Below are 27,862 nucleotides of genomic sequence, written 5' to 3'. Positions count from 1 at the left end.
TACTCCTTTTATTTATTAAATAGGGTTGCAACGTTGGACAGCAATTCCCATCAACCTCAACCATTGGTCATGCTGGCTGATGATGATGGGAGCTATAGTCCAGCAGCATCTTGGAACCCAAGGTTGGGAACCCCTGGGTTAGTAAATTAATCTTTTTGATAAATTGATTTAAAAGGTATCTTTGATTAATAGGGAAGCAGATTATATATTACATTTATGGAGTTAACACCATAAATCGTGCTAGCAGGCGTCCATTAGTGCAATGGGACTTTCTTCCATTCTCCTCCCACTGCAATCGTCTGAACCACCTGAAAATCTCCCAGCCATCTGGAGCAGGTTTTGTGTGTGTGTGTGTGTGTGTGGGAGGGGCTGCAGGGGGTAGGGGAAATCACCCCTCTTATGGTTCCGCTGGTGTAACTGCTTCCGTCAGTGGAATGATACCATTAGATATAATTCTTAACATTTAGTTGTAATACAAGTGCTAACAAAATATATGGACAGCTGGTGCTATCCAAGAAGAGGCATGCCCTTCTTTTGTAGGGAAAGCCTCTTCTATGATGATGTCTACTATGATATACATCTGCATCTTCTAAAAACAAAATAAGTTTTTTTCTCTAGAATTACAATTTTTAGTAATTTGCACCGTGTGTGTGTGTGTGTGAACAGTTTTTGGCTGCAACCTTAAGCACACTTTTCTGGGAGGACGCTTCACTGAACACAGTGGAATATACTTCCAAAGAAACATGCATACCCTGGTCCTGTCAATTAATAGATTTGAACTTGCATCGACCAGAAACTTCTCTAATGGAGTGACAGACCCAGCATTGCCAGCACTAGAAATACAGCACTGTTCCCGTGAGTGCAGCCTTTGCCAACTTGGCCCTTTTCAGATGTTTTGGACGCATTGGGCAGAATAAAGCTTTTTTCAGGCACCTGAGAACTTTTTCTCGGCTGGTTTGGGACTATAATTTCCATTATCCCCAACCGGCATGGCCACAATGGGAGTTGAGGTCCAACACATCTGGAGGAAGGCTGTTTTGGACATCAGCGCCCATGGCAATAAAGCACTTCACTGTGAATGTTACTGTTGGAGTAAAAGCGGGTTGAGAGAAACAGTGTGGGCAAACCCAGGGAACAGGAGGAAAAGAGCTCTTTCATGAGGTACCTCCTCTGACTTTGTCATAAGTGCTATGTGGGGGGTTTGGAGGGTGGCAACAAGGCAGAGGGCCTTCTCAGGGGTGGACCCCAATGAGGCTTCAACATTGTAATAATTTTGGTGCCAGGTTAAAACTGCCCCCTTCTCTCAAGCATCTGGCAGCATCTGATGAGTTTTTAATCAGGTCCTGGACTGTATTTGGTTGATTGTTTAAACATTATTTTTAGATATATATATAGGGGTTAACCACCTTGGTCTCAAACCCCAAACCTGAGTCAAAGAGGGCTGATTTAGCCCTCCTCGATCCAAATCTGAGTTGGGAAGCAGCAGAAGCCACCTGCTGCCTCCCAGATGGCCGCTGTAGTTTGCAGCCATAGATCTGCAACAGTTACAGAGCCGCCATGTTCCTTAAAGATGGCAGCACTCCTGGAGGACAGATGGGTGGGTGGCAGCAGCTCTCTGGGTTTAGGGAGGTGAGGGCAGTCCTATGGACTCCCGGTCGGCCTCACGTCCAGCTTTCCCACAACCGCTGACCTGCTTCAGATTTGGAACCAAATCTGAAGTGGGCCAAGGCATTTCTGAGGCACCCTGAGTTGAATTGGGGGGTGGGGTGGGTGGGGGAGTGGGTGCGCTGCACAGCCCTAGATATGGTGACTGTGTGTGCTATGTGTTTATATGTTTTTATGTAAATGGTTTTGTACTTTGTATAATGTGTTTTTAAATGGTTTTTAATTTTGGTGAACTGTCCAGAGAGCTTCAGCTATGGGGCGGTATAGAAATATAATGAATGAAATTAATGAAATACGAGCCAATGCTTTGATGTCACACAAAAAAGCAGGAAAGGCACCATCTATGTGTTCATTAAATTAAATGAATGGATTAAATAGCATGACTTCTTTTTACATAAACTGCATGCTGTCTGTATTTTCTGCATTTCAATTGCCTCTGAACTGACTGTTTAGAAACCCACCCACCCCCGTGTTTATATATACTTATAACACTGGATACAGTTTCAGGCATCTGAAGAAGTGAGTTGTGGTCTGCAAAAGCATATGCCAACTTTTTCAACTTGGTGCTCTCCGGTTGTCTTGGACTAGAACCTAGGAAGCTGCCTTATACTGAGTCAGGCCACTGGTCCATCTAGGGCAGTATTGTCGACACTGATGGGCAGTGGCTTTCCTGGGTTTCAGGCAGGATTCCTTGCCCTACCTGGAGATGCTGGGGATTGAACCTGGGACCTTCTGCATGCAGAGCAGCTGCTCTACCACTGTGCTACAGTCCCTGTGGTCAATGACCATGCTAGCTGGGAATTATGAAGGTTGTAGGGCACTTACACTAGGAAGGGGAAAGCTGACTTATGCCATAATAAATGTGTTAGTCTTTAAGATGCCACAAGACTCGGTGACCCTGTTCAGATGACACACTAAGCCACAGTGGTTAAGCATTTTGAGCTAACATTATGGCTTAGCATGCCATGTGAACCATTTCTAACCGTGGTGGCTACATAACTATGGTTTAACACACTCACTAACCATTTTCTGCCCAAGGTTTAGTGGACTAACCAAGGCTTAGCATGTCATCTGAACAGGCCCTTTGTTGCTCTAGCACAGTGGTCTTCAACTGGTCCAGACCAGAGATCCACCTTGGACTCCCAACCTGCAACATAGGAGCCACTTTCACAATTGCCCAACATGGCAGCAACAGCTTTGCTGTGACCCATTTGGACTGATAGCACGACCCACTTTGGAGTCACGACCCACCAGTTGAAGACCACTGTTCTAGCATAACATCGGTGCATTTGGATTAAAGCATATTCCTGATGCAGCTTGCACTAGGTCTCGATGTTTGTTTGGGGACACTGATTTTTTAAAGAATGTGTCCCTTCCTATATCCACTTGGGTGATATGTTGCACATGTTGACATAGGAAAATATACACAACCACACACTTCCGTCTTTTGCTGCTCTCTCCCATCGGAGCTCATCTTGCATGTTTTGACCCTCTTAACAGCTAGGCGCTCCTTGATGCCTCCCTAATGGGTGCAACAGTGGCCATCGTTCGTAACCGAGGAAGGTATCAACATTTCAAAACAGTTTAATTATTCCGAGAATGCTTAGCTATTAGCAGAGACAAGAGAGCTTAGGGCGATTTTTCAGCATTAATTTTCCATTTGAAATGAATTCCTTTTGGTTACACTTTTTAAATGTTTCTTTTAATTAGACGCAATTACTTCAGAAGAATCGCTTTTATTTCTATGCCTGAAATCTCAATGATAAAGCTGTTAACTGGCCAGGCTGAATGCGGTGTATGCCTCATTTAGCTGGTACACTAAAGTATATTGAACTAGGAAATTATACAGTGAATCAGCTATTAATTCATTTTATGATCCTTTCACTCTAACATCTTGAATGAGCTCTTCAGGGGGAAATTTAGTCACAATACATATAATTGTCCAACTATATATGTGCCACTCATTTACGACCGTAAGGTTACCGGCACTCTGGGTCTAATCGGAGTGCAACTGTGCAAGCAGAGTTGACTCCTGACTCTGGAGAATATTAAGGAGATCATTAATGTACTTTTGACCAGAGAGAGATAGACCGCATATCATGTATTTAGCAATGGAATCGAGTTAGAGAAGTTGCACACCGGAATTTAAGCTGGGCTTCATTTGAGCCCAGGGTTCACCGGAGTGGTTTGCACCACTCCATCCTACAGCATAAGAAGTATTCGCAAAGGAGTAAGTCCATGGAGAGTTCGTTTATAGGATAATGATGATGATGATGATGATAATAATAACAATAATAATAATTTATTACCCAGCTCTCCCTCTGGATCGAGGAGGGAAGAACACCAAACACAATGTAATGAGGAGGCCAGAGGAGGGTCTTACAAGGCGATATTAGCCTTTAGCCTCTTCTTGGCTTCTTTGAAATATGGCTTCTGGCAGAGAGACATTGCTTATTGCTTGAGACATTGGGCACACCCTGCACACCCCTTGCACATGCCTATGAACACACTATATAAATACTGAAGGAGCAAACTTAAGCACCTGGAGAGGTCAACCAAGGGGTGGTTAGATGCTCCAGACCTCTCTGTCTGTCCCTGGAGGTCTTCCCAGGGCTGCAGCAGAAAGCACCACTGCCATTGTTGCACTGCCCATGGTGCTCTGTCAACAGTGGGCCCCAAAATGGGGCATTTCAGGAGCGTGTCAGCCCCATTGTTCCGCTGACATACCCTAGAAAAGCCAAAAAAGTATGCCCAACCAGAAAGTGGCATACTTATTTTCCCTCCGATTAGTGTCAATGAGAGGGTTTTTTAAAAATTAAAGGCTAATGGGGAGGTGCGTGTGGAAAATCTGCTCCATCCCCACCTTCTGTCCTGGCCAGCGCAAACAGAAGGACTTCAGAAGTGGTGTTTCTCCACCATGGAATATCCTCTGCCACCGTTCTAGGATTGCTCGTTAAGTGTCGTTAAGTGTAATTATTGTTGTGAGAGCCAGTATAGGGGTTAGACCAGGGTAAGTGGGTGGGCACACTCGGCAATTTGAGGTACTGTCATGGGCACCACCATAAAATGGCTACCATGAAAGGTGAGGCAAAGCACAAGTAACCTACCCAAAAGACTGACTATAAAACAGAGATGGGTGCTGAGCCCCAACCCGCTCCTTTGAATCCACAGTTTTCAACAGCAATCCCTATTTCATAGCACTCTCAGCTGCTGGTAAGAAAAAAAATATATGTTAGAGAGGTAGGGGCAGCTTAGCTGGTGCCAAGAAAAGTGTTAGAGTCTCAAACTAAAACTTGGGAGACCAGGGTTCAAAAATCCCCACAGCCATGAGTCAACGGCCTTAGCTAGACCTATCTTTTACTCCATGACAGAGGAGGGAAGATCCCGCGATGTGATTATCGCGAGATCCCTCCTCCGTTTACACGTGAGGCACGACGACCTCAGGAGGTCGCTTCCGCCATTTAAATTTTTTTTAAAGCAACAGGAGCGCACGAGCACCGAAAGGTAAGTTTTTTAAAAAAATAATTTAATTTCCCCGCTCCCCCCCACTCTATCCTTGCATGGAGCCAGGTCAACCCGCGGTAGGGTTCTATCCCTCCCTGATCCCGGGATCCCCTGGGCATCATGTGGGCGCACAGGGACGATCCCGGGGTTTGCCCCGGGATAAAGCCCCGTCTAGCTAAGGCCTCAATCTCTCAGCTCTGTCTACCTCACAGGTTTGTTGTGAGGATAAAGGAGAGGGAGTTTGAGGGCAGGATTGTTAGATCAATGTTCTTTTCACCCAAGGACGAGATCCAAACAGCCCTTAAGCACGACTCCACCATTCCAGCGACAGAGGGTTCAAAAGCGCTTTATTGATTAGTAATCAAGGCCTGGTCTCTTCAAAGGGAGCAATCAGACAAAAGACATAGGGAATATGGTACAGTATTAAAGCTTTCAAGGGGCAGGGCCCAGTAGCAGCATTAACCAATCAGAACATAACACTGAGGCATAGCTAATTATGCTAAACAGTCCTGTAAACAATACCTTTGGCCTGACAGTAAGTTACAGAGAGTTAACTTCGACACAGACAGCTGGAGCCAGGACTCTTGTTTATATTAGTAATCAAGGATGCAAGGACGCACACAAGGAGACATTCTCATACAGGGCATTATGACATTTTGCTTGGTGTGCAATGGAGATTTTACAGTTTCCTGTTAAAAATGGAGGTGGTTCTGCTAACAATTTCCCCCCTTTAAAGCAATACAAAACTCAAGCTTGCTAGCTTCTTTTAGATCATCTGTGGCTAGGGCTTCACAATACAAATACATTTGCTGGTGGATTACAGACTTTGCAAGACTTTTCACAAAAGACAAAATACAGGGAAGGCAAAAAGCAAGGTTCTGCTAACAGGATAAAAGCCTTACTCATTCAAAGCATTTTTATCCCTCACTGGAATCAAAGGCACCCAGAGTGGCTTTCAAGGATCAATATTTAGATGGTCCCTGCCCTCAGGTTTATGATCTAAAAAGACACAAGATACAAGGAAAGGGCTTATGACGGAGGAGGAAAACAAGAACAACATGATGGTGATAGTTGATTCAGTGGCCCAGATGGATGGATATATCCTATTTTGGAATCATTTGTACTCAAGTTTGCATTGTATTTATTGTCCTTGTTCTTTGCTGGCCTGTTCCTCTTTTCTTTCTTCTGTTCTGCAATTGCTCTTCTCCTTTTGAGTTCAAGCTTAAACTGTTTCTTCTCCCATCCCCTCAGGATAAATTGTCCCTTCAGGCACACTTGGTGGTAGTTGGAAGAGGGAGGGGCCACTCACGGGAGCTAGGTGGTGGCAGCTCACCAAGTTGTGTCTGCTAATAATAAATATTATTCTTTCACATGCCAAATGCTGGCATAAACTATGCAAAACTCCAAACTGGTGCAGGAATCTCTTTGGTGTGGGTTTCAAGTTGTTTTTGTGACCTCAGTCAAGATTTTCAATCTGCTTATGTTTATTGATTGCACATGGAAACTAAAACACACAGGCTTAGCATCTATATTTTCCCTGTTCAGATGTCCCTGTGATGAAAGATTATAGACGGCAGCTCCCCAGGGCTCTTCTTTTTATCTGACTTACTTTTTAACAAAATGAAATCTAGTAAAAGAAGCCAAAGTTTTTTAAAAAAAATAAAAATATGATTTCTTTTAATAAAAGCAATCAGACGGGTATAGGTCGGTTTCTCTCTAGCTCTTTTCAGGCATTCTTGAAGAACTTTTCTGCACAAGGCATTCTCCACTCATGGTTGTTTACAGGTTCTTTAGATGACATTGAGCTCCATCACACCTACTTTTCCCCCTCTGTTTCCTTAGCAAGTTGAGTGCTGGGCACGTGCACGTCTGTGCATTGTTGGGCTATTTCAGCTCATGTATCTTTTCATCTGTATCGCTGCTGTGCAGGCAAAATCTCCGCCCCCACCCCCTACATTCTCCTTCCCCCCTGTAGTGTGTGTGTGTGTGTGTGTGTATAATTTCTGCATAAATACAATAGTACGTCAGCCTGAAACTGTGCAATTACAGTAAAACATCACACCATGCTTTCCCCTAAGATCATATTAAACAATACAAGTGAAGAGAAAGTATTACAATTAGTTTTTGGAGAAGTTTGTCGTCAGTGTTGGCCTGGCAATGGGAAGTCAACATTGTTCTGGTCAGGAAACCTAGACATGCCTACTCTGAACCAAAGAGTTGAATGGGACCAAGTCCAGGCACGAGTGGTAGTAGCCTTGCTCGCCTTCTCCATGGGGTGTTCAGGGTGCCCTCTCTCCTTCCCTATTCACGGTTGAGCAGTTGAATGGAGAACCACCCTGCCCTCCTCTTTTGTCAGCAAGACCACCCTTGATACACACACACCCCAACAAAAAATGGGATGGTCCAATATAGCGCAAGGACAGCAATAGAAGGGATGGAGGAGTGGCTTTATTGCACACAGAGGGAAAAAAATCCGCTCCAAAATAAGATGGAAAAGGGAGGGGAAGAGGCGAGATGAGTACAGGACAGGGACGACATCATGCGAGTGCTGTGCTACAAAACCATATACCAGGCATAGTAAGAGTACGATAAATCGCTGGTGTGATGGAGCTCATTGTGACCCTCCGGTTTTGCTTCTTTGTTTAACCAGCACTCTCTGTGAGCATTTTTAGAGCAAGGAAAATGCAGCATTTAATTGTGAAGGGGAAAGGAAGTGTGATTTCTTCTTGTGTATTTGCATTATTCTGCTATGCCATAGTATCACACAGAGGTTACGTAGCAGGAAAGCAGGAAAGGAAACACTCTTGTTTAGTGCTTGGACCTCAATTCTGCCACTAGATACAGGGGATTAATAGCCAATTAACAGCCTCATGTAGAAAAGTGCCAAGTGATTAAACTGAATGTGTGAGGGGAGGGAGCCTGCTAGACCCACCCCCTCTATTGTCACCTTCATTGCCCTCTACTCGTGGAGGCTGACTTTCTGCAAAGCAGAACCTCCTGTGTCCAAGGAGGCTTGCTGGGGCTTATGGGAATTGTGGCCCAAAATATCTAGAGGGTGCCAGGATAGGGAAGGCTGGTTAGCAACTTTGAATTCTCCAGATCTCCTGCTTCTGATGAGATCTATTAAGATATGACATCTCTTCAGGTTCAAGTCCCATTCAGGTGGTCCCTGAATTAAAACACAGGCCTTTTCTGCATGAGGCAGTTGTTGTGTGCTCGTCATTCCTGCCTCACAGTGGTTTACAGTTTCCTTAGATGATGTTGTGATCCTCCAGTTTCATTTCTGTGCCTACTCGGCATGTTAGGTGAGCTTTTTTAGAGCAGGGAAAATTCAGCTTCTGATATGAGGCGGTATATAAATGTAAACAATAATAATAATAACAATAATAATAATAATAATAATAATGATGAAAGTGAAAGGAAGCATGATTTCCTCTTGTGTATTTGTGCTATTCCACTATACCACAGTGCCACCTAGAGGTTTTGTAGCAGAAAAGTGGGAAAGGAAACACCGTGTAATGCTCAGATCTCAGTTCTGCGATGAAATGGAGAGTAGGTATGGCCAATTAACAGTTGATTAACAGCCTCGTGTAGAAAAGCTCACAGATTTGGTAGTAACAGTTGTGTGTACAGATCAGGCATTCTAATTGCCTAACTTAATAGGTGTGTTGAAGAGGGGGGATCTCTTTTTGTTGGTGGTGTGGTTAAAAGTCAAAACCCCTTGCTGTTCTCCTGAAATTGTCCAGCAACCTATTAGTAGATCCTAATCTAATGTCTGGTCAACCCTGTCCTAAATGAAATATTTCTTATCCAGCACTAATCATTTGCAAGAATGGTTTATGTTTTGGGCTGGAGGGGCTGAAACTCTGCCGTTTGTCTGAGCATATAAAAACTCTTACATGCCTCTTGGCTCAACATACCATTTAATATTTCCACGGCTTGTAGTACTGTGTACAGTGATGTGGTTGAGGGGAACCATTCAAAATGAAGTGTTGCTGTAATTGTACACAATAATTGGTAATTATTAACTAATTATATGCAGGGTGATGTACGGAGGACAGATCACTTTCATTAGCAAGTTAAATGGAGTTAGTGTATATCTTTTTAAAGGAAAGGCGCACAACTTACTCCATTACAGTAACCAAAAGGCACATAGGTAACTCCCAATATGTGCTTGCGTGACTGTCAGGTCCATCTTCAAATTATAGGGTGTGTTTTCCCAGCGACTCCCTATCACTGTACTTTTAGGGAGGGCAAGGATGGAACTGTGAGATGGCCATTCTACCAATGCCTCCAAGTGATCCTATGAAAAAACCTTAAAGATGTGTTTCAAGCATCATCACTCCCTAGCCTGTGTACCTATCCTTCCAAATCTTTACAGGTTCCTTGCTTGGAGACACCTCTATGACATGTGCCATTTTCATTCACCTTGCCCCCAAAAACAACCAGGTAGGGAGGCAGAGAGAAAATGAAGCAAAACACTCATGTTCACCCTCAAATCTAAGGACTCCTTTTCCACATAAGCTGCTGCACCTGTCCTTCTGAAATGTTGCAGGTTTCTGGCTTAGAGCCACCTCTGTGCTCTGTCATTTTCAGAAGAACCAATTTGCAACTAACATAGAGGGATGTGCATCCTTTTTTGTGTGTGTGGGATACCTTCAAAACATAAAGGCTCTTGCATAAAACTCCATGTACTTAGTCATCTGTAGTTTCCTCAGCTCTATCCTCCTAAAAGGGGTAATTCGCTCTGCAAATTTCATCTAGTTCTGCCAGGAATTAAAAAAAGTTGCCTGCAATTCAATATTGTTTTTTTTAAAATAATAATAATAATAATAATAATAATAATAATAATAATAATAATGATGATATATAGGTGCATAGCTCAAAAACCACTGCACCATTTTTATGAAATTTGGCAGGCATAATCCTCTCCTAAAAGGCTACTGTGCCAGCAAGTTTCATGTGATCAGTTCTCGCAGCCACCCTAGCAGTGAACATAACTGGGGATTGATATCTCACAAGTAGAAAATATGCACTTCACTTATTTTTTTAAAAAAATTGTTAACCACCATTCCATACTCTCAAGGTGGCACACAAAGAGGTAAAACAATAAAACAGTTGCAAAAAAAAGTCTCACAAAGAACTAAACTAGTTAGCTGAACAGAAAGCCAAACAGAATATGATGGATTTTGCACCCTCTCTGTAAGGTCAATTGTGGGTGTGGAATTACAAACCTGTGCTCATTCCACAGCCTTGGGGCAATGGATGTGAAGTTCTGCTTCTTGCTGTAACAGTCTTACCTTGGGTGAAGTTTGTCCTCAAAACAGGGCCTGGGAGATAGGGTTGCCATGTGTCCTACTTTAGAGAGGGCAGTCCTCAATTTGGAGGCATCCTCTGCTAGAAGGATGTCCAATCCAATATACTGCTTCTTTTCAGTGTTGTTCAGGCCCGCTAATTCATTGCTCTTCATGGCCTGCTAAAAATGGAGTGTAGGTTTAATAAAATAAAATAAAATAAACAAGACTAAAACACCTACTCTTCAGTAAGACAAGGCGAATGTCCTTTAGCAGCAAGTAGTCTTGCCTTCTTTCCCCCCTGTTCATACTAGGCAGATCTGTCTGTGCAGTCTTGAAAAATATGATTCAGTAAAGTTATTGAGTGCTGGGCCTTCCCATTTGTCTTCAAATGGCCCTTAAGCCTTCCTTTTTTTCTATCGAGTTCCATCTCATTGACTTCCTATAAAGACTAATATAGAGTCACAAGCACAGAGGCATGCCTGGAATGTGAGACGTGCAACCTTCAAAAGAGGCCCCCAAGATCAAAGTTGAAGTCATTTAGACGATGGAAGACCAGGAATGGTTGTAAGAAATCACTTGGTGAAAGTCAAATGGCCTTTTTCGAGCAGATACAGGCACTGCCAGCCATTCTACATGAAGGTGGACCTCCCTTCTTGCTCACTCTTTGATTTTGTTTGCCCTGCAGAAATCATGGGGAACATCAGTAACAACATGATTTCATAGAATCATAGAATCATAGAATAGCAGAGTTGGAAGGGGCCTACAAGGCCATTGAGTCCAACACCCTGCTCAATGCAGGAATCACCCTAAAGCATCCCTGACAGATGCTTGTCCAGCTGCCTCTTGAAGGCCTCTAGTGTGGGAGAGCCCACAACCTCCCTAGGTAGCTGATTCCATTGTCGCACTGCTCTAACAGTCAGGAAGTTTTTCCTGATGTCCAGCCGGAATCTGGCTTCCTTTAACTTGAGCCCGTTATTCCGTGTCCTGCACTCTGGGAGGATCGAGAAGAGATCCTGGCCCTCCTCTGTGTGACAACCTTTTAAGTATTTGAAGAGTGCTATCATGTCTCCCCTCAATCTTCTCTTCTCCAGGCTAAACATGCCCAGTTCTTTCAGTCTCTCTTCATAGGGCTTTGTTTCCAGACCCCTGATCATCCTGGTTGCCCTCTTCTGAACACGCTCCAGCTTGTCTGCGTCCTTCTTGAATTGTGGAGCCCAGAACTGGACGCAATACTCTAGATGAGGCCTATTTGCCAATAGGAATTAAGCCAGGACAACATTTATTTTATTTTATTTATTTTTATTTTATTTATTACATTTTTATACCGCCCAATAGCCGAAGCTCTCTGGGCGGTTCACAAAAATTAAAACCATAATAAAACAACCAACAGGTTAAAAGCACAATTACAAAATACAGTATAAAAAGCACAACCAGGATAAAACCACGCAGCAAAATTGATATAAGATTAAAATACAGAGTTAGAACAGTAAAATTTAAATTTAAGTTAAAATTAAATCTTAAAATACTGAAAGAATAAAAAGGTCTTCAGCTGGTAACGAAAGAAGTACAGTGTAGGCGCCAGGCGGACCTCTCTGGGGAGCTCATTCCACAGCCGGGGTGCCACAGCAGAGAAAGCCCTCCTCCTAGTAGCCACCTGCCTCACTTCCTTTGGCAGGGGCTCACGGAGAAGGGCCCCTGTAGATGATCTTAAGGTCCGAGCAGGTACATATGGGACATTTCTTAATATTTAAGAGGGAGTTCACATGTAATGGTTTTATGGTTGGGAATTAGGGCTTGATTGAGTTGGGGCTTGATTGTTGGAAGAATTGGGGACTGATTGCTTGATATATGCAATGGAATAAAATGGTAAGGTGCTGAGATGCTAGAACAGACTTCAGAGCAGAACATTAAAAAAATGTGATCCATGTTAAAACCTGCATGTCATTAGAAAACCAGCATGGCAACCAAAGGGCTGTGCTAGAATCTTTCCCCCAGATGTTCTAGTTTTCTGTTTGGGAGTTTATCATTATAAATATATACTGTCCAATAATAATAATAATAATAATAATAATAATAATAATAATTCTATGGAGGTTTACATACAGGCAGGGTTTTCCCTCCCCCACATTGAAGACCATTCAAAAGTGATAGCCTTCACCTGAAGTTCAAAGTGCAACAGTTGGGATGGCTGGAGTGCAATGGGGAAACTCATTACATTATGGGAGGGACTGCAGCTCAGAGAGAGAGCCAATGTTTTGCATAAAGAAGGACCCATCTTCGAACCCTGGCAACTCCAGTTAGGGCAAGGAAAGACTCCTGCCTGTAACCATGGAAAGTCACTGGTTATTACTCTGTAACCATGGAAAGTCACGGGTTACTCTCACCCAGCTTTGCCCTCCTGGGTATTCGGTGCAGCACCAGCACCGACTTGAGGGCCGGGGAGGGGGGTTTGCCATGGTCTATAGAAATACAATCTCCCTCTCTAGGCTTCCTGTTCAGTCGAGTACTGGTCTGGAGTGTTTGTACTGTATGTTGGGTACTCGAGACAGATTAGGGATTCTGCTGGTGTACCGTCCACCCCGCTGCCCAACAGTCTCCCTGCCTGAGCTGACGGAGGTTGTCTCGGATCTGGTGTTGAGGACCCCCAGGATGATGGTTCTGGGGGATCTCAACTTCCATGCTGAGGCTCCTGTATCCGGGGCAGCTCAGGACTCCATGGCTGCCATGACAACCATGGGGCTGTCTCAACATGTCATCGGCCCAACACATGCAAAGGGACACACACTTGACTTGATTTTCTCAACTGGGCAGGAGGATGGGGATCTGAAAGTGGGGGAATTAACATCTACCCCCTTGTCATGGTCAGATCACTTCCTATTGAGGTTTAGACTTTCGGCAGCCTTTCCCCTCTGCAAGGGTGGGGGGCCTATTAAAATGGTCCGCCCCCGGAGGCTAATGGACTCCGATGGATTCCAGAGGGCTCTGGGGGATTTTCCTGCTGATATGGCCAGTGCTCCTGTCGAAGCCCAGGTCGCTCTGTGGAATGCAGAGATGACTTGGGCAGTTGACACGATCGCGCCCAGGCACCCTCTCCCTCTGAGCAGAGCCCGGTCAGCTCCTTGGTATACACCTGAGCTGAGGGCAATGAAGCAAGAAGGGAGACGGCTAGAACGCAGGTGGAGGAAAACTCGTGCTGAGTCTGATTGAACACGGGATAGAGCTCACTATCGAGCCTATTCTGTGGCGGTGAGGGTGGCAAAGAGACAGTTCTTTTCCACCAGCATTGCATCATCTCAGTGTCGTCCGGCGGAGCTTTTCCGTGTGGTTCGTGGCCTGTTACACTCTGGGCCAGGGCGAGAGATGGTGGAACCCTCGGTAGCATGCTGCGATGAGTTTGCACGGCACTTTGAAGATAAAGTTGCTCAGATTCGTCATGAATTGGACACCACACTTAACGCAGCTCCACTAGTAGAGGTGTTCGGAGCGCCGTCCGGTTCAGTTTTATTGGATGAGTTTCAGTTATTGAGGCCCGAGGATGTGGACAAGGTGCTTGGCCAAGTCTGGTCGACCACCTGTGTGCTTGACCCTTGCCCCTCTTGGCTCATTACATCAAATAAGGAGGGGATCGCTGGCTGGGTCCAGGAGGTTGTAAATGCCTCCTTGAGAGAGGGAGTGGTGCCGGCCTCTTTAAAAGAGGCGGCGATTAGACCACTCCTGAAGAAGCCTAACCTGGACCCGGAGGATGTTAACAACTACAGGCCAGTGGCTAATATCCCTTTCCTGGGCAAGGTGCTTGAGCGGGTGGTTGCAGGACAACTCCAGGCACTCTTGAATGAAACGGATTATCTAGATCCATTTCAATCGGGTTTCAGGCCTGGTTTTGGAATGGAAACTGCCCTGGTCGCCCTGTGGGATGACCTCTGTCGGGAGAGAGACAGGGGGAGTGCGACCCTGTTGGTTCTCCTGGACCTCTCAGCGGCCTTCGATACCATCGGCCATGGTATCCTTCTGGATAGGTTGTCTGAGCTGGGAGTTGGAGGTACTGCGTTGCAGTGGTTCCGCTCCTACTTGGATGGCCGATTCCAGAAGGTGGTGCTGGGGGATTATTGCTCTGTGCCGTGGCACCTAAGCCATGGGGTTCCACAGGGCTCTATTTTATCCCCTATGCTGTTTAACATATACATGAAGCCGCTGGGGGAGGTTATCCGGAGATGTGGACTGAGGTGTCATCAATATGCGGATGATACCCAGCTCTACATTTCCTTTTCATCAAACCCAGGTGAGGCAGTGGCTGTTCTGAACCAGTGCCTGGGCACGGTAATGGACTGGATGAGGGCTAATAAACTGAAACTCAATCCAGACAAGACGGAGGTACTGTTAGCGGGTGGTTCTTCTGTCCGGTGAGGTGATGTTTGCCCTGTCCTGGATGGGGTTGCACTCCCCCTAAAGGATCGGGCCTGTAGTTTGGGGGTGCTCTTGGATCCAGAACTGTCACTTGAGGCACAGGTGAACTCAGTGGCAAAGAGCACCTTTTATCAGCTCAGGTTGATATACCAGCTGCGGCCTTATCTGGACAGAGATAGCTTAGCTACAGTTATCCATGCTCTGATAACCTCTCGTTTGGATTACTGCAATGCGTTATACGTGGGGCTGCCTTTGAAAACGGTCTGGAAACTTCAACTGGTACAAAACAGGGCAGCACGCTTACTAACAGGGACTGGCCGACGAGACCACATTACGCCAGTCCTTTTCCAGCTTCATTAGCTGCCAGTCCAGGTCCGGGCCCGATTCAAAGTGCTGGTATTAACATTTAAAGCCCTAAATGGTTTGGGGCCAGGTTATCTGAAGGAACGCCTCCTCCCATATGTACCTGCCCGGACCCTAAAGTCATCTTCAGGGGTCCTTCTCCGTAAACCCCTGCCAAAGGAAGTGAGGCAGGTGGCTACCAGGAGGAGGGCCTTCTCTGCTGTGGCACCCCGGCTGTGGAATGAGCTCCCTAAGGAGGTTCGCTTGGCACCTACATTATATGGTTTTAGACGCCAGGTGAAGACCTTTTTATTCTCCCAACATTTTAACAATCTATAAATTTTAAATAACATGGTTTTAAATTTGTAATTTTGCATTGCTGCTGTTTTTATCTGGTTGAGCTTTTATATTGTATTTTATATTATGGTTTTATACTGTTGTTTTATACTTTGAATGGTTTTAATTTTTGTGAACCGCCCAGAGAGCTCCGGCTATTGGGCGGTATAGAAATGTAATAAATAAATAAATAAATAAATATTAGGAGATGGAATCTGCTCCATCTCCAACATCCTATGTTCCCATGAGTGATTTGTATTAAATCCTTTTGTTGACTGGTGGGAATCTTGACATATGGGCTTGCAGATACTTGTGTTAAGCATAGTGTCTAGATCCAGAGCCAGCATCAAGATTGGGAATGGTTGGTAGGGTGACCATATGAAAAGGAGGATGGGGATCCTGTATCTTTAACAGTTGCATAGAAAAGGGAATTTCAGCAGGTGTCATTTGTATATATGGGGAACCTGGTGAAATTCCCCTCTTCATCACAGCAGTTAAAGCTGCAGGAGCTATAGTAGAGTGACTAGATTTAAAATAGGGCAGGGCACCTGCAACTTGAACTGTTGTGATGAAGAGGAAATTTAACAGGTTCCCGATATATACAAATGACACCTGCTGAAATTTCCTTTTCAATACAACCGTTACAGATACAGGAGCACTTTCCTCCTTTTCATATGGTCACCCTAATGGTTGGGCACCTGCCAAGTGTCACATACCGGCAGGGATCCACTGACAAGTTCTCCTGGATTTGCTCCTCTTCACCATTGCAACCTGCTTCTTCACCCACATTTCACTCTGGCCCAGACAAACTGTTGTTGTTTTTTAACTGCTCTTACCTACCTTCTCTGTAGCCTGGTGAAGCATCCCACGAACAACCAATGGTTCTGGGTTCATGTGTAATGACAATCCATGGTGCAAACAACCCAGATTTCACAACCAAACAACAAACCATGGATCTTTCTGGGTTGTTTGTTAGCATGGCCATGTTCACACATCATGACAACCCAGCATTTAACCACCCATACCATGGGGCAGTGTTATGTGCAAACCAGGACATTGTGTCATCTACTTCATCAGCCTTTAGATCAGCTGATACGTTATCAAAGAAATCCTATGCATCTTTATTTGGAAGTAAGTCCCATTTACCTGAATGGGGCCTACTCCCAGGTAAGTAGGTATAGGATTGTGGCTTCCAAAACTAATATTTTTATGTGCTGAATGTTTCCCAGCCCCTTCCTTCCTTCCTTCCTTCTTTCCTTCCTTCCACTTTTAGTGGTATATTGTATTTGGCATATCTTCATTATATATGTCTACTCTGCTGTCATTGTGTGGCAAGCATATGGGAGATAATAATTGTAATAAAAGGTCTACTTCCCCATTAATTGATTAATGTAATAAAGGAAAGATACTACATTAGCATATGTTTATATGGCTAATTAACTATCTTCATTAATTCATAGTAGCATTCACAAATGTAGTGCTACAGCATCACAAACGTCAACTGTAGTAGCTCTCATACAATTGTGTGTTATGTAGTAAATTTTGTACATGTTGTTCAAACTCATGCCCTGTGCAATCTGGCCATGACATTCATGATCAAAGAATGGATATTAGAAAGTGGGAAACCCAAATTACTATAAATCAGATGTAGATAGCTCCTCCCCTCCTCCTCCTTCTTCATGCAGCTATACCTTAATTATTAATTTCACACTTTTTCCTATGATTTAACCTCCCCAGACATTTTTAAACTCCGCCCCCATTTTTATGACGGCACTTTGGTGCTGTGAGGTGCCTTGAGCCTGCACTTGAGTTCCTTCCCGACATCTGCACAGGAAGGAACGCAAGTGCAAACTTTCCCAGTGTTTAAAAGTAAAAAAACAAAAACAAAAATGGGTGGGGGAAAAGAGAGAAACAGGGCCATTCCTACCCCCTTTTTAATTTTATTGTCTGTATCTCCACAATGGCAGAGATACAGATAAGAAACAGAAATATTGGAGGGGGGAAGAACAGGCAGCAGAGGGAGGACGCAAGGAGAGGGGGCAGGGACTCGGGGTGAACCACCCCTCTTCTCCTCCTTCTGGCTGCCCATTCCTCCCCCCCCCATTTCTTTTTATTTTTATTACCTGCATCTGTGCAGCTGTGGAGATACAGATAAATTTCTTTTTAAAAAAGAGGGGAGAGTAATGGCCCCATTCCTCCCCTCCATTTTTAAAAACTTTTTCAGGCGCAGGGCTGCCCGTGACGACCAATCAGGGGGCATCATGGGCTCTGCTGCCAAAAAAGTCGGGGTAAGTGCCTGACTTTTTTGCAGCAGAGTTTGGGGGGTTTGCCCCCGGATGGCTTCGCAATGGTGGCTGTGTCATGTAGATAACGTGCCGCTACTGTGAAGCCATCCCAGGGCAAACCCTTCATGTAGACCTGCCCTCTGCTTCTCCCTAAATCCAGTAGGGTTTTTTTTGAAGATGCCTAAAATGGGTAACCCAGAATGTCAGCAATAGCAGAATGTATCACTTGTGCAAGCTGTCCAACTTTTTCTTTTTTAAAGTATATATATATTTCAGTATATATGTTCATCCATCACTATAGTTTTTTAAATTAAAGATTTTAAAAATAGGGCCATATCCAACATTGCTGCTGTACCTTTGCTGAGGATGTTGTGCCAGCAGGACCCACCACTGGCGCAAGAAGAAGAAGAAGAAGCTAGGACTTCCTAGAGCAATGCCTCCACTCATTTCCCTTCTGCTAGCTCCGCTGACCTGTTCCATTCCAGAATCGAGTACTTTAGGAAGCACTAGCTTGCCATTGCACCACCGGTCAGTCCTGCTGATGCACAGGCAGCATTGTATACTGCCCCCAGTTTTTATACTGTTTTTATGTTTTTTAAATTTTTGTATACATTTAATGTTTACTATTTTTAATTGTTGTAAACCGCCCAGAGAGCTTCGGCTGTGGGGCGGTATATAAATGTAATAAATAAATAAATAATAAACAGCTGCAGGGCTTGAGTTGTAAAGGGGGTTGTCAGTGACATCCCAGGCATTAATGAATAAATGTCCCAAAGAGCAGGCTAATCCCCAGTTCAAAATGAACAATGTTGAAAACCCATAGATTTCGAGTTTAAAATAAAAATAAATCCAGAATTCACTCTATGACAGAGTACCTTATAAAATTTCAGCTCTGTTGTCACCATGGCTTTATCAAGCATTCTTTATGAACCATTCAATAATCTTCTGTTTCATCAATCCACCTTCTCAATGCATTGTATAAAGAAGGAAGACTCCGGGGTCAAGCCATAAGCACTTCGACTGAGCTTAAGTTCCAGCTTGAAGAACAGGATGATGGCCATGGGAATGAAACTTCCTTTGCTCTTCATACATGTAACTAGAAGCACAGGAAGCAAGGAAAGAGGGAGCATCCAAAAGCTTGTTAGCAGGCTTATAGCATGAACTCTGCTGTGCAGATTGCAGAACCTTTGGTCTCACTTGGAGGCACCAGCTCTCCTCTGTGGCAGCACCATCATGACTCCTCCCCAGCCCAGAACTTCCAAGAATAGATGAGTGGAGCTGGGCTGGCCAGGGGGTCTACTTTACAGAAGACACTCCTCTAAAGGCATCCTCTGCTTGGAGGGCTATTGAGTCCAAGTCCAGTTTATCTTAAAGAACCCTAAGATGGCAGAGCAGGGGCCTTGAAGTTGCCCATCCACAGTTAGCATCTGGACAGCAAACCAAGCAGGCGCACAGGTTATCTGGTCAGCATCTGGCCCTGAGTCAGGCTCAGCTCCTTGCAACCCAACTCCCTGCAACAGATCAACACGAGTTTAAATAAACAACGGACTCTGGTTTATTGCAGCAAGTCAGCTGCACAGCCAGAGCACATGACACAGTTCTTCACAGAGTTTATAACCCCAATAAAACAGTTAGCCCATAAGCAAGAGCAATAAAAGTCAGGAGAAAGTTCCAAGGCAAATAGTCCTCACAGTGTCAAAGGCAGAATTCCAGGTCCAGTGATATATATCCCAAGTCAGAGCTCCCCAGAGGTACAAGATTCAAGGCAGACAAGTGTGAGAGTTCAGGGTTCATCCTGGCAAGGACTTTTTTGAGTAACGAAGTTGTTCTTCAGCTAAAGCTCCCCTTCCTATGATCTCTCTTGACAGGGGAATCTGGTCCATAAATGAGTTATGTCAAAGAGGGTGCCTCTATCCTGCTCTTTTAAGTTGATGTCTCCATGTGGTTGACACTGCCAAAGTCACCTCCTCTGCAGGGTCGTCCTCATGCTTCGTTTCCACAGAAGATTTCCCAGGTTGTAAATCAGGGGGCTGATTCAAGCCCATGTCTTGAAGGTTTTGCTGATAGTGGGTATTAGTTTCCTTAGGCCTGCAATCAGATGGGAAACAAGGCAGAGCCAGACTCTCAGGCTCTGAGATTCCCGCTAGGGGGATGGAGTCTAAATAGGGCTGTGCACAGCCCCGATTTGACTTGGAGGCTGATTTGGAGCTTCCAAATCAGACTTGGGGTGCCTCGGGCCCAGGCCAACTTGCTTTGGATCTGGTTCAGAATCTGAATCAGTGGTGTCTGTTGCGGTAACTCCCATGGGTAGGCAGGGGGCAACAGCTGGGAGGGGAGGGGTGAGCAGATCTTACCTGAGGCTTCTGCATGTGGTAGCGAGCCGCCCAACTGCCACTCTGGCCTGTTGTTTAGTGGAGTGTGTTCAGAGGAGGGCAACCAGGATGACCAGGGGCCTGGAAACAAAGCCCTATGAAGAGAGACTGAAACAACTGGGCATGTTTAGCCTGGAGAAGAGAAGATTAAGGGGAGACATGATAGCATTCTTCAAATACTTAAAAGGTTGTCACACAGAGGAGGGCCAGGATCTCTTCTCGATCCTCCCAGAGTGCAGGACACGGAATAACGGGCTGAAGTTACAGGAAGCCAGATTCCGGCCGGACATTAGGAAAAACTTCCTGACTGTTAGAGCAGTACGACAATGGAACCAGTTACCCAGGGAGGTTGTGGGCTCTCCCACACTAGACACATTCAAGAGGCAGCTGGACAGCCATCTGTCACGTATGCTTTAGGGTGGATTCCTGCATTGAGCAGGGGGTTGGACTTGATGGCCTTATAGGCCTCTTCCAACTCTACTATTCTATGATTCTATGATTCTAGTGTTGTAAACGATGGGGGCTGGAAATGAGGGGAGGAAAGCAGGATAGAATGGAGTTGTGGGTGTGTATGGATTTTAGGGACTCTCTTAAATTCACCATAAATATGTACTCCAAGGGTAGTTGCTAAATACCATGTGCTATTTGGCAGGTCATGCCCTCCAGTCATGACTTTAAATGTAAAGGCAGAGCTGCTGGATATGTCCACATGGAAGTTGTCTACACAATCTCAAAGATCAGTGGCTTGCAGGCAGTTCTGCAAAGGAGCTTTTAATTATTAAATCCTTTTGTCACAACTTTTTTTAATTTTTTTTTACAGGTTACTCCTTGCAATGTGAGCTGTGTTTCTCCTGGCATGTGAGCTTTTGAACTTGGTGCCAAGCCAAGCATCAGCTCCAAATGAAACTGCTGTAGTTACCTGTGATTTTCACACCATCTCGAGCTCCCATGCTGTCTTCAGTTTTACTTTCAAAGTGCTCTGTGCATGTTTTTTTAAAGAAAAAGGAAAGAAAAAAAAATCACAGATAAAAACATCTGATGATGCAGGTGCCACCATCTGCTCCATCTCCAGCTGCTGTGATTGCTGCTGTAGTCCAAATCTCACCTGCATTTCTTCCCAAGTGTGTCTCTTTAACAATACCATCAATACATCATGCTTGGACATTTGAGTCTCCAGGAGTTGTGAATCCTCCATGAATCCCTAGCACAGTTTTCCCAACTTGATGCCCTTCAGGTGTTTTGGACTACAACTCCCAGCACTCTTGATCATTGGCCATGCTGACTGGGTATGATGGGACCTGGAGCCAGCACTGCATCTTGATTTGAGGGGTTGCACTTAATTTTTAATTGCATTTTAAAGTCAGATTTTAATGGCCTCCAGTATTCAAATGGATGGGGGCAAGCTATTCATTCAGAAAACTACAAAGAAGAATTAGAGCTTCTCTACATTAAGGCGAAATCACGATGCTTATCCAGGGCTTTGTGATCCCTGCTTCTTTTGCACGATTGTTATGGGCTGCATTACATGGGTGGAGAGGGGCAACCATGTGGTTTGAATTGAATATTTCCCCTCTAAGCCTGCTCTGTTCACTTCCATTGAGACAGCACCATCTAGTGGCAGAAGATCCCACATTAAAAGTGGTTCTTTTAATAACAGGATTTCCAAGGGATAACTTGGGAGACATCCTGGTTGTTGTTGATGTGGTGTAATGGACCTGCAAACTTCTATGAGTGGCCAATCACAAGCATGCAGCAAATCGCTCCTTTAGAGGAGCCCTTAGCTCATACTGAGAGGATCATATAACATTCAACTTCTGCTTTTCTATAACCCGATGGCTCTTCAAATAGATGGCTCTTTACTCTACTAGAGAAAACAGGCATTTTCTTACTGTAAATCTCCTGTTGTGAGAAAATTAATCCGTCCTTTTTAAAAAAAGGTGTTTTAGTCTCCTTCTTCTGGATTATAGCCTACATATGGGGTGGTAGCTAGGATTTTCTAACTGGTTTCTATTTTTGATGTTAGCATGTTGATATCATGAAGTTACTTATTTTAACTTTTAAAGTCCTTGGCTCTGTTGACTGAAGAATTGGATGGTTAACATGTATTTTTGACTTGGAGGAAATCCCTGGTTCTGCCAGTTTTAGTCAGGGAGGTTGGGAGCTCCTCCCCAGCAGGAGAGTCAAAGTGTAAGTGAGCCCCTGTCTCCTGCTGAGAGGAGGGGTAATCCAGAAGGATCTTCAAATGCTTCTCAGAACAGGAGATTTCCAGTAAGAAAACTCCTGTTGTTTCACTGTCGGCTCGTTCCTTGTTCTGCTCTTTCCATTGCATTTTTCACTTACATGCTTGCTTGCTACCTTTACTCCAAGAGCACTTGTGCCCAGATGACTCTGAATATAGATTTCCCTGCAATTGATGCTCTTTCCGACCATTTACCCAACTTCTGGACACAGCATTCATCCTAGGAACGTGGACTCTGAACTAAACTAAAACAAAAGCAATTAAATTCTGTGCCCAGACAACCCAAATGCTTTGCCAAGAAAAGCAGAATCCTATGACCTGTATACATTATGTAAATTGAGCAAATTTGCATAATTTCCTCTTTATTTTGCATAATTTATCTTGCAATATCTTTTGCTATTTTTCATAATTTATTAAGGGTTTGCTAATTGCGAGGAAGAATAAGGAACTATGCAGGGTACTAAAGCCATAGCCCAGAAGTTCCCCCCTGCCCCTGTCTATGGCCTGGGTTTGGAGACCTTGCCAGGCCCATTGGGTGCCAAGTCCTTCCCATGACACAGGAAGGAGCTTTCCACTCCCTGCAGGGCAGGCAGTTGGAGAAGGAGTTCTCATATACATCAGCCTTGCCCAATCTGGTGCCCTCCACATGTGTTGATGGACACCTCCAATCCTCTCCAGCTAGCATAGCCAATGTCTGGGGATAATGGTGGTTGTAGTCCAACACATTTGGAAGACATCAGGGTGCGGAAAGGGGTGATACATCCACACACATGTTTCTGGGCTCAAGGACATTTGAAGCGTCTGCCCTGGCTTTGTCACAGATACCATCCGCTCCAGAAGGAAGACCACGGGCATCCTCAACATGACCGGGTAGGGCTGACGGAAGAGATCAGTCTTTATAGCTTTTTTAAATTCAGAAAGACTGTCAAGTTGGCGAATCTCTCCCGGCAGGCCATTCCACAGTCTGGGAGCGGCAGAATGGAAGGTCCTCTGGGTAATGGTTGTCAGTAGGGGTGTGCACGGACCCCCCGCTCTGCCCCGCAGGCCAATCCGAAAATTTTGGATCGGCCCGCTCCGCGCCGCTCCGCCCACAGTCTGCTCCTCTTCGCCGCAAAGCTCCGGCTCAGAATCGGAGCTCCGCAGTGGAGGGGAGTGGCGCCAGGTAAGGCCCCCTCCTTCCTCTCCCTTACCTGCAGAGCCCAGTAAGGGACCAAGGGGGGGGCCTTACCTGCGTCCGTCCGCGGTCCCTCGGCTTCTTCAATTGAGCCTGTGGCTCAACCAGGAAGTCTAGGCCGCAAGTGCAGCCTAGACTTCCTGGTTGAGCCGCGGGCTCAATTGAAGAAGCCAAGGGACCGTGGACGGATGCAGGTAAGGGAGAGGATGGAGGGGGGTTTACCGGGCCCTGCCGCTGCCACATTTCTTGCGGAGCTCCGGATCGAGGCAAAGGATCCGCCTTCACCTTGATCCTCTTCCCAATCCTCTTCGCCTCCGCTTTAAGGGGAGGTGAAGCACCCCGCTCCGCTTCTAATTTGCCGGTCCGATTAGAAGCGGAGCACATCCCTAGTTGTCAGCCTAGTTTTGTGGTATTTGGTCCAACATTCAGCTGCCTGTGAATTTCAACTTCCTTTTATAATAAAAAATATTTATTTATTTATTTATTTATTTATTTATTACATTTCTATACTGCCCAATAGCCGGAGCTCTCTGGGCGGTTCACAAAATAAAGTATCTAGCCATTATGGCTGTGAAGATATGCTTGCTGAAAATGTACAGGCAGTGCTTGCTGAAAGCTCAGAAACTAGAGAAGCAGCTGGATAAGATTCCCAGCATTTGGGGAGGGAACATAGGGTGCCACCTTATACCTCCTCAGGCTTTCATCTATCCAGACCAGGACTGTCTACACCAGTTTACAATCCTTTCTGTAAACGGCAGGGATTGAACCTGGGACCTTCGGTGTGCAACTGGAAAACACAAAAAGAAGTTAATCCCAGTAGAGGCTGGTAGCTCCAATGTCAGCGGGGAGGTGAATCTGCTTGAGGTTTCAGTCAGAACCCTAAAGGTGCAAAGCAGAACTCTAAACATGTGAAGCACCTCAGATAGCTCTTTTAGAGTTCTGACTGGATCTGACTGAAAACTTGACCGGATCCATCACCCCACAGACATCGGAGCCCCCAGCCCCCACTTATGAATCCCGACAACAATGGCAACAACAACTACAAATCAACAATCAAGTTGGGATATATATATACAATATCAAAGAACTAAAGAAAGAAATTCCACAAATGTTCCACAGATGCAAAAATTAAAAGCAAGCAGATCAATGCATTTCTAAAGTAAATAAACATGAAATACTGATATAGAAACAGACACCAAATGTTTTTCCGCCATAAATTGGTTTCATTCCATGGTCTAGTAATATCACAATTTCTCAGATACACATCTGGGAAAAAGAGAACTCTATTTATCAGTCAAATAAAGTGACACACTAGCGTAACAGTGGTGTCACCCATAAATAAGATGGAAATTGACGTAGCTTCAAGGGGAGTTTACAAGAATACCACTCCCCCTTCCTTTCTTCTACTGTTACAATCAATGGGCATCAAACTCTCTTTGGGGAGAAATAATTCAGGTGTGTAAAGGCTCTTTACAAGGGTCATTGTTTCCCATATTTCCATACCAGTATCACAAAGCAAGAGACGCTTGTTTATTTATTTTTTATTTATTGATTACATTTTTATACTGCCCAATAGCCGAAGCTCTCTGGGCAGTTCATCTGGGGTAATATGCCTCTCCCATGTTCTTCAAGACCTTCATAGAGAGCAGGCATACAGTTAAAGACCCTGTTCAGATGACACGCTACGCCACGGAGGTTAAGCACTTTGAGCTAAACATTATGGTTTAGCGTGTCATGTGAACCATGACTTAGCATGTTGTGTGAACCATTTCTAACTATGGTGGCTACATAACCAATGTTTAATCACGCTCATTAACCATTTGCTGCAAAAGGGTTAGCAGCCTAGCCATGGCTTAACGTGTTGTCTGAACTGTCCCAAATATATTGTTCTGCTGGAATCAATATATCTGCTATGCTTGTTTTCAAACTGGCTGGAAATGGACAATTTAAAAGTGTTCTATCCAGTGGGGGAAGGCTAATGCTTGCAGGTCTCTGTAAGAAAGAAGAAGAGACTGACTCCTTTCTTTAATGGTTCCTTGTGACATCACCGAAGACTTTCCAATACAATGAAACAAATCTTGTGGTACATTAAAATGGAAGTGCTTATGTATCCAAGGTCGGGGAATATTTATAGCCATTGTTAGATGGTAGCTCATGATGGATCAGAGGAAAGCATGGTTTCAATGAGAAAATATCGATGAGTGGAATGAGCCACTTGGTGATTGCACCAAATCGATTTGGTACTTTACTAATAAATGACCATGTGATCTTTTCCCAATAGGATTGTAATTATTAGAAATGTAAGTCCCACATAAAAGTGCCTGTATTAGGGAGATGGATCTAAATTCCACATGACTGGCTCACAGTATACGACTGAAAATTTTATTTAAACGTGTAAATTTTGGCTTTTCTATGGCTTTAATATTTTGATTCAAGCCACAAAGTTTTTAATTAAACACTTATTTCAGGAACTGTTGATGGCAGGATTGCCATCAGGAATGTGGCAGGAGATGTTTAATCAAATATGCATTTACCAAAGGCAACTTACAGCACAATTCTATGTCACTTAGAAGTAAACCCCAGTGCTACTTGTAGCACTGCTGTCTGCCACCACCAGGTAAGCCCTAGGGGAGCTCCAGGTATAGGAGGGCCCCCGCCAAAGTTCATTTTGCCTAGAGGCCCTTCTCAAACCTGGGGGGAATCCGCACGTAGTTCTCAGGGTGCTTCCATCCGCCCCCAGTGCACCCCGAAAACGAGTGTGTAACTTGCCTGTAAAAGAGCCGGGGAAGAAGCGTCCGCAGCTAACTCCCTCCTCGCTGGCTGGGACGGAGAGCTCGGCAGAAGAAGGCAGGGTGGAGAGCGGAAGAAGCTCTCCACCCTGCCTTCTTCCCCCGAGCTCTCCGTCCCAGCCGGCGAGGAGGGAGTTGGGTGCCGGAGCCGGCGCCGGCAAGGACGCTTCTTCCACGGCTCTTTTACAGGCAAGTTACACGCTCGTTTTCGGGGTGCACTGGGGGCGGATGGAAGCACCCTGAGAACTACGTGCGGATTCCCCCCAGGAGACATCCCTGCCCTTGTAGTTAAGACCTCCTGCACCTAGAACACATGACTGCTTTGTGGTGCATGTGTTCACAGCCTCTGAGGGTAGCATTTCCCACCTTTGGGTTAACACTCCTAAAGCTTACAAGTGAGAAAAAAATCCCCTTAAAGCATATGTGAAATTAATCTCTGTGTGTGTGTGTGTGCTTTCAGACACCAACACCACCAACAAAGGTAGTTGTCCACCCACCCACTCTTAATATTATATCAGAACTAACTATATTCTGTGGTAATTAGAGCAACAACAAAATACCATTTTTCCCTTGTCTTCTAAAAACATGTTGCCCTGCACAGAGGCCTATAAATGAGGTACAGAGGCAGGGAATCATTGCAGAAGAGCCGGAAAATAAATACAGGTGGCCTAATAGGTTTAGAATTATGTTATAAGATTGGGATTTCAGATCAATGGCCTCCCAGGGTATCCTTTCAACTCTTGGTTCTAAGGCCATGGCTAGATGGGCGATATCCCGGGGATTGCCCCGGGATCATACCTGTGCATTCACATGACACACAGGGGGTCCTGGGAACAGGGAGGGATGATCCTACCCTTTTACTGCAGAATGTGTGGCCAGACATCACAGGTTGTCCTGGCTCCTCCTGAGTAACCGCAAGGAGCCAGGAGCCAGGCTCAGGGCACATCGGGGTGGGAGTGGGGATCGGTTTAAAAACAAAACAAAAAAACTTTATGTTTTTCATTCGAGCGCTCATGCACTCCTCCTTTGAAAAAAAACACCAAAATGGCAGGCGTGACATCCTCTTCCTCCTAGGACATCGCGTACCACATGTAGTCAGGGGGAGATCTTGCGATAACCATATCATGAGATCCTCCGTTGCAGTAGATCTGCCTCCCCAGTAGGTCTAGCCATGGCCTAAGATTACCATTTTTAGAGGGGTAGCCATGTTAGAGCTTCTCCACACAAGCAATTTATTGCATACTCATGGTTGGTCACTCATGGACATTTGTGGGTCCTTTTCATGATGTTGTCAACCTCCACTCCAGTGCCTCTCCCATTGTTTTCAAGTGGGGCATCTGTCCTTTTATGAGACCCCGGAATTCTTTAATAAATGGAAATTGCACAATAAAACAGAGCCATCTGCTGGAGGGATAATTGAAACATATGGGAAGGAACTTCCAAAAACGTGTGTGT

Source organism: Elgaria multicarinata, chromosome 1, assembly GCF_023053635.1.
Source record: "Elgaria multicarinata webbii isolate HBS135686 ecotype San Diego chromosome 1, rElgMul1.1.pri, whole genome shotgun sequence".
In the NCBI taxonomy this organism is placed as follows: Eukaryota; Metazoa; Chordata; class Lepidosauria; order Squamata; family Anguidae; genus Elgaria; species Elgaria multicarinata.
Note: the sequence above shows the minus strand (reverse complement) of the source record.